The 12,911-nt window shown below is 38.0% G+C and overlaps 1 pseudogene; it reads left to right on the top strand.

Moving 5' to 3' along the window:
- Positions 1–3,924: 3,924 nt before the first annotated feature.
- On the top strand, positions 3,925–7,256 carry LOC112861225 (vacuolar protein sorting-associated protein 29-like; annotated as a pseudogene).
- The last annotated feature ends 5,655 nt before the right edge of the window (positions 7,257–12,911 follow it).

The raw sequence follows: 12,911 nt of genomic DNA, 5'->3' as shown, positions 1-12,911 counted from the left end.
ACTCCACTACCGAGATGTACCCAAAGAAAACAAAAAAGCAAAATCAAAAAGCTATATGCACCTCTGTTTATCACAGCATTATTTACAATAAGCCAAGATATGGAAGCAACATAAATGACCATGATTAGATTGAGAAATGGAGAAATGGATATTATTCACATGTAAGGGAATATTACCCAGCCATAAAAAGAATGAAGGGGTGCCTGGGTGGCTCTGGGTGTCAGTTGGGCATCCGACTTCAGCTTAGGTCATGATCTAGCAGTTTGTGAGTTCGAGCCCCACATCGGGCTCCATGCTGAGGGCTTGAACAGAGCCTAGAGGCTGCTTTGGATTCTGGGTCTCCCTCTCTGTCTGCTCCTCCCCCACTTGTGTTCTGTCTCTCTCTCTCTCAAAATTAAATAAACATTAAAAAATTTAAAAAAAATGAAATCTTGCCATTTGCAATAACATGGATGGATCTAGAGGGTACAATGCTAAGCAAAAAAGCCAGTCAGAGAAAGGCAAATACCATATGGTTTCACTCATATGTGGAATTTAAGAAACAAAACAAACAAACAAAAAAAGAAACCAACATAAAACCACATTCTTAAGCAAAGAGAACAGACTGGTGGTTACCATAAGGGAGGTAGGTGGGAGGAATGGGTGAAATACATAAAGGGGATTAAGAGTATGCCTATTTTGATGAGCATTGATTAATAAACATATAGACCTGTTGACTTATTATACTGTATACCTGAAGTTAATATAACAGTGTATGTTAATTAGACTTAAAAATTTTATTGAGGTTTTATTTATTGGCTTTCATTTCTTATGCTCACATAGTAGACCTGAGACTGCCATATTTGGGAAAGTCTACTTGCAAGATTGGCCCTTGGCTGCCATGTGGAGAGCATGGGCCACAGAAGCACTGTTTTGATGCCCAGGTAGTAAATGTGATACAGAGTTTTGAAACAGACATTATTCTCAGTCTGAATCCAATTCAAAGTGTATCCAAACCAATTAAAACAGTAGGGAAAATGGCACCACCTTGGCATTCTAGGTTGGCATCCTAACTCTTCATTAATTCATTCATTTTTCATTTAACAAGTGTTTACTCAGCCTCTCCAGGATCAGGTACTATTGCTGGCACTGAGTATAGAATAGTGAACAAGACAGTCTTTTCTAATAAAAGTTACACAATAAAAAAAAAAAATAAATAAAAAATAAAAAAAAAAAAACCTAAAGAGGTGTTCCTGGGTGGCTCAGTCAGTTGAGTGTCTGACTCTTGATTTTGGCTCAGGTCATGATCTCACTGTTGTGGGACTGAGCCCCTAATTGGGCTCTGCACTGACAGCATGGAGCCTGCTTAAAACAAAAACAAAAACAAAGCACCTAAAGAAAACCATGTCTGGTAGCAATAAAAGCTATAGAGAGAACTCAAATCAAGTAAAAGAATTGAGTAAGGAAGAGATGGGTTCTCAGGGCATCATCTGGCAAGGAAGTGGTTCTCACTAAGGGCATCTCTAACAGCGGCAGCTTCCTTTCAGTTCTCGGTAGACACTGAACATCTGTCAGGGAACCAGGCAAAAAAAAAAAAAAAAAAGAGTAAGACAGGACAGATATGCACATGCAGGATATGCAGGCAAACCCAGACACAACTGGGAGACCCTAGAGGGACACTACTGTCCCGGGTTATGCACGTGGGCGTCAGAGCCATTAAAACTTAAGTTATTATCTGTTCGTATGACCTCACTGTGCCCAGGACCTGCTAAGATGCAGGAGTTTTCAGATGATACAATTAATGGCACAAATAGAAATGGAGTGACTGAGACAGACAACTGGAAGCCTGTACCTGGAGCTAAGGTTAGAGATCATATCTGAAGATACATATTTGGGCGTCACAGAAAGAGTGGTTAAACAGTGATAACAGTATAACAAGACAAGCAAGAGTCCATGGTGGAGTCTTGAGGAATGTTCACATTTAGGTTCAAGGGGATGAAATAACAGAGAGGAGATATTCATATAAAGAGAATCAAAATAGAGAAAGAGCAAAACTAAAAAAAAATAAATAAATCACAGTATTCCAACAAAAAGGCAGAAGGGTATTTGGTAGTGACAAATTCTATGAAGATAAGAATAAATGCTGAGGAATAAAAAAGGGTCAATTTATTTAGAGGATACATAGGAACTAACAGGGGAGAGCATCATCAATGTGATGAAATGAAGCTAAATTGTACAGTGTTATAAAGGAATTCAGATGAAATAGTTTTAGATCAGGTACCTCAGACACTGAACCAAGAAAGGAAAGCCAGAGCTAGGAAGGTGCTAATAGATGTGTCTGTCACCAAGGTGGCAATTAAATAAGCCCTTATTAATTTTTAAATAAATAAGTATAGAAATAAAAGGGTAACAGTAAGTGTATAAGAGTTTGACTTTTTTTTTTTTTTTAAAGAGAGAGCACAAGTTGGGGAGAGGGGCAGAGGGAGAGAATCTTTTTTTTTTTTTTTCCTTTGAGAGAGAGAAACAGAGTGTGAGCTGGGGAGGGGCAGACAGAGAGAGAGGGAGACACAGAATGTGAAGCAGACTCCAGGCTCTGAGCTGTCACCACAGAGCCTGATATGGGACTCAAACCCATGAACCATGAGACCATGACCCGAGCCGAAGTCGGACACTTAGCCAACTGAGCCACCCAGGTGCCCTGTAGAAAGAGAGAGAGAGAGAGAGAGAGAGAGAGAGAGAATCTTAAGCAGGTTCCATGCTCAGTGCAGAGCCCTACATGGGGCTTGACCCCAAGACCCTGGGATCATAACCTGAGCTGAAATCAAAAGTCCAACACCAAACAGACTGAGCCACTCCAGCACTCCTGACTTTGTGTTTTATTGTTAATGAGAAAAGCAGAAGGGAAGAAGCCTATGGAAAGACAGAAACTGAAGTTACTGAAGACAGGAGGGATGATTATGAAAGCATTACACAGAGAGCAACAAGGAAATAGACCTAGAACATGGAGAGGCATGTACTTCCTCTGAAGCAATGAGATAGATAGAACTCTTCTGATGCTTCAAGGTGAAGATTAAGTTATATGCAAGAGTTAGCGTTTGATAGCTGCAGTCCCTTTGAGAGGCTGGAGGCAAGGTAACTAGCAAAACCTTCAGGGGATAGAGTGAAATGATCTAGAAAGGACTCACCACTTCCAGAAATTTTGCCTTTAAAATGTTAGCCCTTCCAAAGCAGCCACATTCTAAATGAAGACCTATCCTACCTCTCTTCCTCAAACTCCCACCCAAACATGTGATGGAAAGACTGGAGAATCAAAAGCAAGGAGAGAAAAATTTGCAGATTTATATGAGGCTGACCGTGCACGGGAAAAGGTACCTGATCACGAGCTTTGCAGGTGCAGGTGAAATTTGCCTACTGATGGTGACCCACTGGAGACCTCTGATGGGTTCCTAACTTCAGGTTCCCACCCAGAGAATGTTACGAAGATTGACAGGTGTTCAGGCATTCATCAGTGTTTTTTGGTCTTTTTTTTTTTTTAATTAAAGTACAGTTGGGGTGCCTGGGTGGCTAGGTTGGTTAAGTGTCCGACTCTTGATCTCAGCTCAGGTCATGTTCTCACACTGGGTGAGTTCGAGCCACACATCGGACTCTGTGCTGATGGTGGAGAGCCAGCTTGGGATTTTCTCTCTCCCCCTCTTTCTGTTCCTCCTCCGCTTGTGCTCTCTCTTTCTTTCTCAAAAATAAATAAATAAACTTAAAAAAATTAATAGAAAAAATTAAAGTATAGTTAATACACAATATTAGTTTCAAGCATACAGTATAGTGGTTGGACCACTCTGCGCGTTAGACTAGGTTCACCAGGAGAGTAGCCACATCTGTCACCACACAATACTGTTGTTATAGTGTTGGCCACATTCCCTATGCTGTACATTTACAAACTTGTACAACATGGCCCTGCACAAAGTCTAGTGAGGGTGATAAAAGCAACCTTGTTAAAAAGCACAATGTTGGGGTGCCTGGGTGGCTCAATAAATTAGGCATCCAACTTTGGCTCAGGTCATGATCTTGTTCATGAGTTCAAGCCCCGCATCAGGCTCTGTATTCACAGCTTAGAGCCTGGAGCCTGCTTCAGATTCTGTGTCTTCCTCTCTCTCTCTGCCCCTTCCCTGCCAGCTCTCTCTCTCTCTCTCCCTCTCAAAAGTAAACATTAATTAAAAAAAATAAAAATAAAAGTGAATGAAGCTAAACTCACTGAGGCAACCAGAAGAGAAAAATGGAATGTAGCAACCTAACAATTTCTGGGTCAGTTCAAGAATCCCTGAAGTTCTTACATGATGGAGAATATTACCTGGGATGACCTCATGTAGACTGAGAAAAACTTCAAGATCAGAAACAAGATCAGAAATTTCTTGTGGCCATGACTAAAGTTGATACAGGGTAGCTTTTATTTTATTTTTTCTACATAAACAATTTTATGTCTGTACTATATAGCATTTTAAACAGGATCTGGCTAGCTAAAAACAAAAACTAAGTATGAGGCAAGGAACTAACCAGAGCTCTCACTTCCATTTAAGAAATTAAATAACAGGGGCGTCTAGGCAGCTCAGTCGGTTAAGCAACCGACTTCAGCTCAGGTCATGATCTCCCGGTTTGTGAGTTCGAGCCCTGCATAGGGCTCTGTGCTGATAATGCAAGTCCTCCTTGGGATTCTCTCTCTCTACCTCTCTCTTTGCCCCTCCCCCACTTGTACTCTCTTAAATAAACTTAAAAAAAATTAAATGACATATACGAAGGAAATCCAGTGGCCATTAGTTTTGCCCTCATATTTTGGTCTCCACCATCAAAATCAACATCTAATTCCATTTCCTGATGATTGTTGTTATAAACGGAGTACAGATATAAATAAAATATGTTTCTTAACAAAGCAAGATAAGAATCATAAATTTCAATACCTGCCAGGTAAGTGAGTTCAGCATTTTAGTAAGCAAAGGGCAGAGAAATGTGTCTCTCTCTCTCTGCATGCAATCATGGATTGACCTGGCAATAGCCTTTCTAATTAATTTATGATGCTTGATTTCATTTCATTCAGGGTGTGAGTCACACACAAGCTCTGATTTCTCACCACTTTTGATATAATTATAACCTAAAAATCTTAAAAGGAACTTTCATTTTTTAAGAAAATGTACTGAGAAATCATTTGGAAGAAGAACCTCATATTAATTGTCATTTTTCAAAAATTACATTAGTACTGTGGTAGTTTTAGGAAGATAGAACCATTATTTTAAAAAAAAATTTTTTTAAGGTTTATTTTTGAGAGAGAAAGAGAGAGAGTGCAATGGGGGAGGGGCAGAGAGCAAGAGAGAGGGAGACACAGAATCTGACAGAGGCTCCAGGCTCTGAGCTGTCAGCACAGAGCCCATCGTGGGGCTTGAACTGTGAGATCATGACATGAGTCAAAGTCTGACGCTTAGCCAACTGAGCCACCCATGCACACCAGAACCTTTAATTCTTAAGCTTATATAACTCACTAGCGCCTTTTAAAAGATAGCTAAGATTTAAATTATTTGTTTCTGAGAGGTGTTCTTTTTATATTACAATAAGACAATTTCCCTTGGTTGCCAGGAAGTTTTTCTAAGGTTGATCAACTATAGTTATCTTTTTGAAATCATTATGTCATGGTCAATTAATTAATGTTACAATATAATATATTTCATAAGCTAATGGCAATTTTGTGAATGGAAAGAAACTGTCCATGTTGTACACAAGTTTTTGAAAATCCTTCCGTAATTAATCATCACCAGCTCCTCTGCACTGTGAAATGGACTATTTTGGCTTCCCAAATAATTGCAATTTATAACTAAAGAAAGAACTCCAAAGAACCTGGGGTACTAATGGGAGCTATCATCCTTTACAAACTGATTAAAACTATAGTTGCAGATGAAAACTGGTACAAGCAGGCCAGATATATCTTACCTGGCAGTTGCTGGTAGAATTTCTATTTTATAACCAGTGTTTGGTTATCATCACCTGAAAAAGTATGTTTTATGTTTGGGAGGATTTCTTGAAGCTCTAAGATTGCCCATTATATGTAGTGTTTATTCCACAAGTCTCGAAGCTCCAGATGTTGAAAGTACATTCCAATTACCCGAATATTTGTAAATATTTAATCTACACTCAAACACCCCTCTGTGGCTTATCACTAGTGAGTAACTTACCTCATCTCATCAAGTCCTTTGTTAGAAAGCATCCCACAGGTGGCCGAGTATTGCAAAGACCAACCAATAAAAATTAAAAAAGAAAAAAAGGAAAGGAATTCTACAGTAAATTTGCAAATATCTTCAGAGATTGCATAAAATTTGTATTGGAGAATGACTTGAATCATATCAAAACTCTTCACAGATAAGGATCTAATCAAATTACACCAGTTAACTGAAAGGGGGTCAGTAAGAATGGTGGAAGGAAAGGTGTTTCCAGAAACAATGACTGGAATATCAAAGGATCCATAGCAACCTTGAAAACAATTTGTAAAATTTTTTGATTTTTTTTTTTTTTTTTTGCAAAATACTCTCTTAAGGTCAAATGCAAAGCTCAACAGTAAAACACAGGAATTAGTAATGTGTTGTCTTACACATTTGTCAGCAAAATTACCCTCAAAGTCCATCCTAAAAACTAGGGCACAGAGGAAGAAGGTGGTGGTGATTGCCAAGACTGAGCTGAGCCCAGTGACAGGACCACAGTGTTAGTATTAGGAGACTTTACAACCCACACTGGTGTAACAGGTTGCCAGCTACATTCAAGAAACTGCTGGTGCCAGGAAAGATTCAGCCCCTTCTCTGTACAGGAAACCTTTGGAGCAAAGAGAGTTATGACTACCTCAAAACTCAGATCAGTGAGGTTCGTATTGTGAGAGGAGATGTTCGTGGGAATCTGAATTATCCAGAACAGAAAGGGCTGACTGATAGGCAGTTTAGAATTGGCTGGTTCCCTGGGCATCAAGTGATTCCTTGGGGAGGCACAGCCAGCTTAGCCCCGTTGCAGAATGAGTCTGATGTGGACATTCTTATCTCAGGACACACACACACAAATCTGAAGCATTCGAGCATGAAAATAAATTTTATGTTAACCCAGGTCCTGCCACTGGAGCACATAATGCCTTGGAAACAAACATGATTCCTTCATTCATGTTGATGGGTATCCAGGCTTCCACAGCTGTCACTTATGTGTAGCAGCTAAATAGAGATGATGTGAAAGTAGCATGAATTGAATACAAAAAATCTTAAAGCCAGGCCTGTCTTGCCATGCTTTTTTTTTTCATTCCCCTGTTCAAATAATTAAACACTAATGAGCCATTAAAAAAAAAAAAAATAGGACATCTATCTTTTCAAATTAGTGTTTTGTTTTCTTTGGGCAAATACCCAGTAGTGGAATTATTGGTTCATATGTTATTTCTATTTGTAATTATCAAATATTTAAGAGGACAAATTTTTGGTATACACACAATAAATAAATTTGCTTTATTTTTCCACATACAATTTAAATTAAATGTTTTCTATTGGTCATGATGACATTTTTATTTCTATTTTTGATGGATTCTGTTTGTGACTGTACCAGGTAACAATTATTCTTAGGGAACAAGGGATTCCTTTATGTCAATTACCTTTACCAGATAAATCAAAACCTCTGGTTCTTTCTTTTTTTTTTCTTTTTTTTTTTTTTAAGAGAGAGAGACAGAGAAGGAGAGGGCAACACAGAATCCAAAGCAGGTTCCAGGCTCTGAGCTGTCAGCACACAGCCCGACGTGGGGTTAGAACTCTCAAGCTGTGAGACCATGACCTGAGCCGAAGTCGCACGCTTAACCGACTCAGCCACCCAGGCACCCCCCTTTCTTTTTTTTTTTTTAATGTCAGACAAGGCACAGACAACCAGATGTTTAGTTTGCTCACATGTCTGTCTTTAACGCAGTTCATGGGAAATGTAAGTTGGGCAGGGTTTCTACTTATCACACGTTATGTAAATTCAGTGTGGCTACAGAAGGACAAGAATTACTATTAGTTTAGCTTAAGTGTATTTGTGTATTATGACTGAGACAGAACTTTGCTTTAAATATATGGTATTTGTGTGAGTGCAAGGGTGTGTGTGTGTCTGTGTGTGTACGTGTATATAAACAGTAAAAAAATTTAGATGTGTAGTAGATTAATAGGAGTCTGAATAGAAAGGAAAATATTAAGCATGAGGATTTTTATAAAACTCAGAAATGCACTGCCTTTTCTATTTTGTCAGTTGATTTCTATTGTTGTTGTCATGTGTCCTAGAGAAAAATCATTACTTGATAAATCCGCCAAAATTGGATGAATACGACAGGAAGGATTACTATTTTCTAGATTATATATTTTATAATTGATCTAAAACTTCTTTTTTTTTTAATTTGGGGAATTTTTATTAATTTACACAGCCTGTACACGTGCATCCTTTGTTAATTTACTAGTTTATCAATTTTCTTAGAAGAATCAATACCCAAAGTACCAGTAAAATGTAAATTCTGATCAACAGGTTCTAACATAAAAGCTGAACAGTGTTAGTCACCCGTCAAAAAGGGATACTCTCGTCTCTGAGACAAGGTCTCTCTGTTTCCTGAAACAAATTCCTGAAAATCGGCATCTCACAGACATGCTTCTGTTTTCTTTAATTTCAGCTGCAGGCAGTAGCCATTTTAGAAAACATAACAAGACCCAGAATTTCTGATTTCCTTCCAATTTAGCTAGCTAATAGACAAAATTTCTTATTGCTGATTGCACGAAACCTGAACTCTTCCTCTCCAGGATTCTGGCAAAACGGCTTTCTGAAAATTCTGGTGGAAATATGTAATCAGAGCTCTCTTATCAGTAAGAGAAGCAAATGCACTGAGTTTAATGGGCACTGAATGAACCAGACTTGACGGCCATGTTCAAAAGTCAAAAGCTTGTTTGAAGGGGCACTGTACACAGTAAAGAAATGTTTTTTTAATCACCTGACTAAATGGTCAAGGAAAAGATCAGTGGCACTGATTGAGAAGCTTCATTTGTGCTTCAATTTGGGGATTTATTGTACTTCAAAAATTGGCCTAGGTTTTAAGTTGTTTGGATGATTGTGAAATAAAAAATATATATATATTTTATATATATATATATATATATATATATATATATATATATATATATATATATTGGTGAATTACATTGGCAGTCTACCAAACAGAAATTTCAAGGAACAGGTGGTTATGACATTAAAATGAATAGAATCTCTTTCTCCCGGTAACAAAGGAAACAGGGTTTCTAAAAGTAGAGTGTGTATATTTCATAAAGAATATTTCATTTTCAATAGAAGATGAGTTTATTAGTAATAAAGATAAAATTTAATTATGAAACATGGTATCTTGAGCAGGTAAATGAAAGTAAATCTGCATTCGATATACAATTTTTAAAATATGATCAGTTCATCTAGAAGAAATACAGCACAAAAACAGGTTCCTTGGAGAAAAAATAGAATACAGGAAATGACAAGTATTTTTTGTTTTGATACCAGGCAAGAACTTTTTTCCAAAAGTCCTATTGCAGTATTTACAGAAGCAATTCCTTGGATTTCCACAACCACCCAAGAAATAATATCACAAATGCATCGATGACTACATTTTCAAGTTCTGAAAATTTATCTTCTCAGACAGTGAGGTGCTTGAGGGGAAAAAAAATTTTTTTAGTAAATTACAATGAATGACCACAATTGTTACCATCAAGTTTGAACGCGTGACCTGCCTCACACCTGTCAGATGGAGAAAAGGCATTCCTTTTACACCTCATTTCAGTTAGGAGATCCCAAACCACTAAATGACCAACACGGCCCATGCCACCCATTTAATGGTGTGCAGGCCAGCAAGCACCCTCTGAATGTCCCATTGGCAGATTCCAGCCATTTGCTTCTTTGCCATCCTGCATGTGAGATTAGAACTAAGGCCACTTAATGGAAGATTCGCCCAGTGATGGTGGAAAAAGGGAATGAGTAGCCAATGAGGAACGAAAGAGCAATGGGGCAGGAAAGGGTTTGCTTTTGCTGGAAAAGCAGTGGCGAAGAAAACTGTGGCACTAAGGATCCCAGGGCTTGCCCGGGAAAGATAGAATCTGCTCCAACAGGAAATTGACAAAATCACACGCAACCTATTCATAAACACTAGTCCCTTCTCGCAGGTTTGGACCAGAGGGTCAGGGAACATTTTCCTGAATCTAGGTACTTTGCAGTTTGTCTTGTCACAGGATTCAAGAAATAGAAGCCTGTTGCTCTTGAAAAACACCCCTGACACAGGGGGTAATGAAAGGTGCCCGTTTTGCTTCAGGCCATGATTCAGCTTTCTCATCCCTTGTACGCTTTCTCCATTCCGTGTCCTCCTACCCCTGTCCTACTCTCACATCCCTTCTCTCTCCTTCCCTCTGTTCTTCACTCCCACTCTCCCTTCTTTGAAGGTAAAGAAATGATCCACTTTCAACTCCTTAGCAAACAGGGACAATGTGTTTTTTTGTTTGTTTGTTTGCTTGCTTGCTTAATAAAGAGGAAGGAGGTAGCTGGTTTCCTACCCCTTTGGTTTAAAGTGTCCTCTTGTAAATTTTAGAGGCCCAACCTTTTTTTAAAATATTTTAATGTTTATTTATTTTTGAGAGGGAGAGAGAGGGGAGAGAGTCAGAGAAACAGAGAGACAGAGTGCAAGCAGGGGATGGACAGAGAGAGGAGAAGACACAGAATCCAAAGCAGGCTCCAGGCTCTGAGCTATCAGCACAGAGCCCAACATGGGGCTCCAACCCACCAACCTCAAGATCCTGACCTGATCTGAAGTGGAGGCTTATTGATTGAGCTACCCAGGCACCCCTAGGGGTCCAGCCTTCTGATTTGCAGGGCAAGATCCGGGGCCTTCTAACTAGTGGGACTATAAACCCACACCTCTGAAATGGAGCTTAAAGTTTCTCAGGAGACACATAGGACATAATCCCTAAATTAGTCTTCTTGTATCTGGAGGAGATAAATCTTAATTATCTTCTGCATTACTGTATAAATCTGTTTGAAATCCTGTCCAGATTTGGTAATTGATTTCATGCTACTTACACGCCTGTAAACCTGATAATGTTTACTCGATAACACAATGTGTTCTTTCTCTCTTCTTCACTGGTGTGGAGGTTGTTTTAGTTCCCCATCCTTCCGTCCTCTCTCCTTCTTTGTTACCACCTTTGTTTCTTTTCACAAATACTGAGAAGGGACAGAGAGCACTATGGTAAATACAAAAAGACATTGGAGCGTAACAACCTGGACTAAAAGGTAAAAACAAAACCATCTTATTTGTTTCAGTCTGTTTAACTTCCCCATCAGGATTTTAAAATACAGGTTTTCTTGTTCTTGCTAAATCGGGTGTTATTTCAGTTAACTTTTAATCATTTTTTTTCCTTGTTGTGATTATCTGGTTATTGTTTACCCAGGAAATATTTTTTTCTGCCTGCATTATTTTTAGCTCTGGTTGCAAAAAATCCTAACAAAGTGTTTAATTCCGTTGTTTTTGCATGACTCATGGTGTGTTGTCTAACATTATTGATGCATGAGGCTTGTAAATACCTGAGCTTGAAAGGGGAAGGATTCAATGCTGTCTGAGAAGTTGAATCTTTTACTGCCATTAATCAACTAAAGTCTATGTGCTTCCCTTGAAAGCAAGTGTGATTACTCTAACACTTTTTTTCTTTTTTAAGTTATAAGCCAAACTTAATCTTTGAAAACAAGATAATAGAAATATATTTAAATATTTACAGCTTATTACAAAATTAGAATATTCATTGCATTCTACTCCTGTTTGAAGTTAACCAACTCACGTGGAAGTTAACCAATCGTATCATATATATATATATTGATATCATATATGCTATCTATACATATGATATAATATATTATATATATAGATACATATAGATACAGATATAGATATAGATGTAGATAGATATAGATATAGATATAGATATAGATATAGATATAGATATAGATATAGATATAGATATAGATGATATAGATAGATGGCCTTAATGTTCCCCTCAGTTTGACTAAATTTTAGATAGGTTCCTTCCTGACTACAGGCCCCTAACTTCTATTCTTTTAGAGGACATATTTTAGAAAACTTAAAATTATAAATTATTTCTCTGTCTTTTGAGATGTGAATCTTGTCCCAACTTCTTGCCAGTGTCTTTGGATTCAGAACTGTCTTTCTCAAGGACCTGGGGGCCATCCCTTTGAAATGCAGACATCAAGAAAGATAGAGCCCATCTTCAAGCTCTATGACAGGATAGGATCCTAACTTTGATAAGCGCCACTTAGCAATCACAGATGACTTAATCACTTTAACCATCCTGATAAAGTCCTCCAGTACTGTTTCACTGCTCACCCCAGTACTTAAAAACTCTTTTGCCTTTGTTTCAATGGAGCATATATATTACATTTTATTTAAGTATAAAATGGATTTTATATATTCTATACATATTTATACATATGCATTTTATACATTTTATATGTATGTATACACATCTACATATTTTATGAATATATAAATATATATTAAACATATTTATGCACACACCCCTATATATATATGCAAAAACCTAAATTTAATAACACCAGAGCCAAGTACTATGGTTGAAGCAGATATAGAAGATACAGACCATTCTATTTTTAAAATAACACTATTGTTTCATTCTACACTCTTCACTGGTCCCTTCCTGTCCCAACACATGAACACACACACACACACACACACACACACACACAGAGCAAATCTAGAGCCTCTGTAGCTTTGGAGTGGAGTTATCCAGGAGTCTTTCTGTCATCTGTGAGCAAGGAGGAGCTGATCCTATCTGGAGAAGGGAGGGGAGGTTCACCCCTTT

Source organism: Puma concolor, chromosome A1 (assembly GCF_028749965.1).
Source record: "Puma concolor isolate L17-30 chromosome A1, mPumCon1.1.hap2, whole genome shotgun sequence".
Classification (NCBI taxonomy): domain Eukaryota; kingdom Metazoa; phylum Chordata; class Mammalia; order Carnivora; family Felidae; genus Puma; species Puma concolor.
The sequence above is the reverse complement of the archived record's forward strand: the minus strand, read 5'-3'. Positions and strand labels throughout refer to the sequence as shown.